Raw genomic sequence first — 2,411 nt, forward strand, 5'->3', positions numbered from 1 at the left:
TTTTGTCGAGATCTGTAGTACTTTCAAATATAATGGTGTGACTGATGACTGATGAGGCTATCAAGCTGAGGTTTTTCCAATTCTCACTGAGGGATAAAGCTAAGGACTGGTTACATTCTGAACCAGCTGGGTCTATCACTACTTGGCAAGATCTTGCGCAAAAGTTTCTGGTGAAGTTTTATCCAATGGCGAAGACTGCTGCTATGAGGAGTACTCTTACTCAGTTTGCGCAGCAGCCTACAGAATCCATGTGCGAAGCTTGGGAGCACTACAAGGAGATGTTGAGAAAGTGTCCACATCATGGAATGCCTGATTGGATGGTGATCACTGGTTTTTATAATGGTTTGGGGGCCCAATCTCGGCCCATGCTCGATACAGCAGCTGGAGGCGCCTTGTGGGCCAAAAGCTATACTGAAGCTTATAATCTTATTGAGACTATGGCTGCAAATGAGCATCAAAACCCAACTCAAAGGATGATGCCTGGGAAGGTAGCATGTATTATGGATGTTGATGCAGCTACAGCTATTGCAGCGCAGCTTCAAGCGCTGTCTATGAAGGTCGATTCTCTAGCCACCTATGGAGTCAATCAGATAGCTATGGTCTGTGAGCTTTATGCAGGCTCTCATGCTATGGATCAGTGTTTTCTTGTTAATGAATCTGTTCAGTATGTGAACAATTATCAGCGACCGCAGCAGCTTGTGCCAGCTACTTATCATCCTAACAACAGAAATCATCCAAATTTCAGCTAGAGTAATAATCAGAATGCTATATAGCAACCATATCAGCAAGGCGTAAGTAAACAGTTCAATCCACCTGGATTCCAGCAACCACAACATTATGTTCAAAGGCAATCATATCCTCAACAAGGAGGTGCAGCTCCACCCTCTAGTGCTAATTTTGAGGAACTTAAGCTGTTGTGCAAAAGTCAGGCGGTTTCTATCAAGACCTTGGAAAATCAAATCGGTCAAATAGCCAATGCAGTGCTCAATCATCAACCTGGCACACTTCCCAGTGATACTGAAGTGCCAGGTAGGAAGGAAGCTAAAAAGCAAGTCAAGGCTATCACCTTAAGGTCTGGAAAAGTTGTTGATGCTGAAAAAGCAAAAGACGGAGAAGCTGAAGTTGGTGATGAAGAAGCTAAGCAACGGGATAAAGCGGCGGAACCAAGGAAGACTACTGTTGAACACACTCTGCCTGAGGGTAATACAGGGGAGAAACAGCTCTATCCTCCACCACCTTTCCCTAAGAGATTGCAACAATAAAAGCTGGATAAGCAGTTTGGTAAGTTTCTGGAGGTGTTCAAGAAACTTCACATCAATATACCTTTCGCTGAGGCTCTGGAGCAAATGCCTAGTTATGCAAAATTTATGAAGAGTATTCTTTCAAGGAAGGTGAAACTAGACGACCTTGAGACCGTTGCTTTAACGAAAGAATGCAGTGTTGTGCTGCAACAAAAGTTACCTCCAAAGCTTAAAGATCCAGGTAGCTTCACCATTCCTTGCACTATTGGCAAGTTATCTTTTGACAAGTGCCTTTGTGATTTGGGAGCAAGCATCAATCTGATGTCGTTGTCGATCTTCAAAAAGTTGAATTTACCTGATCCAAAGCCCACCTACATGTCTCTAAAATTGGCTAATCGTTCTATTACATACCCACGAGGCATAGTGGAGGATGTGCTAGTAAAGGTGGATAAGCTCTTCTTTCCTGCAGACTTTGTTATTATGGATTTCGAGGAAGATAAGAAGATTCCCATAATCTTAGGGAGACCTTTCTTGGCTACAGGCCGTACTTTGATAGATGTGCAGAAAGGTGAACTTACTATGAGGGTGCAGGATCAGGATGTGATATTCAATGTATTCAAAGCAATGAAATTCCCTACAGAAGTCGAGGAGTGCTTAAAAGTGGATTTAATTGATTTTGCGGTCACTTCAGAACTTGATCATATGATAATGTCTGATGCATTAGAGAAAGCCTTAGTAGGGGATTTTGATAGTGATGATGAGGATGGCAATGAGCAACTACAATATCTAAATGCTTCTCCTTGGAGGTGAAAGCTAGACATGCCATTTGAATCTCTTGGTACTTCTGACCTCAAAAATGCTGAAGGAAAGCTCAAACCATCTATTGAGGAAGCACCTACCTTGGAGCTTAAACCATTGTCTGAACACTTGATGTATGCTTTTTTAGGTGATGCATCTACTTTACCTGTTATTATTGCATTCGACCTTTCAGGTAGTGAGGAGGACAAGCTCCTGAGGATCTTGAGAGAATTCAAATCGGCTATCGGATGGACTATAGCAGACATCAAGGGATCAGCCCTTCGTACTGCATGCATAAAATTCTGCTAGAGGAAGGTAGTAAGCCGGCTGTTGAGCAACAGTGAAGACTTAATCCTATCATGAAAGAAGTGG

At 42.7% G+C, this 2,411-nt stretch overlaps 1 non-coding gene across 1 annotated transcript; it reads right to left on the reverse strand.

Annotated features, from left to right (window-relative positions):
• Positions 1–200: 200 nt before the first annotated feature.
• On the reverse strand, positions 201–307 carry LOC141669659 (small nucleolar RNA R71). The gene has a single exon (XR_012553927.1). It is a non-coding gene; the product is annotated as a small nucleolar RNA R71 (small nucleolar RNA).
• Positions 308–2,411: the final 2,104 nt, after the last annotated feature.

The sequence above is a fragment of the Apium graveolens genome, chromosome 6 (genome assembly GCF_009905375.1).
Source record: "Apium graveolens cultivar Ventura chromosome 6, ASM990537v1, whole genome shotgun sequence".
In the NCBI taxonomy this organism is placed as follows: domain Eukaryota; kingdom Viridiplantae; phylum Streptophyta; class Magnoliopsida; order Apiales; family Apiaceae; genus Apium; species Apium graveolens.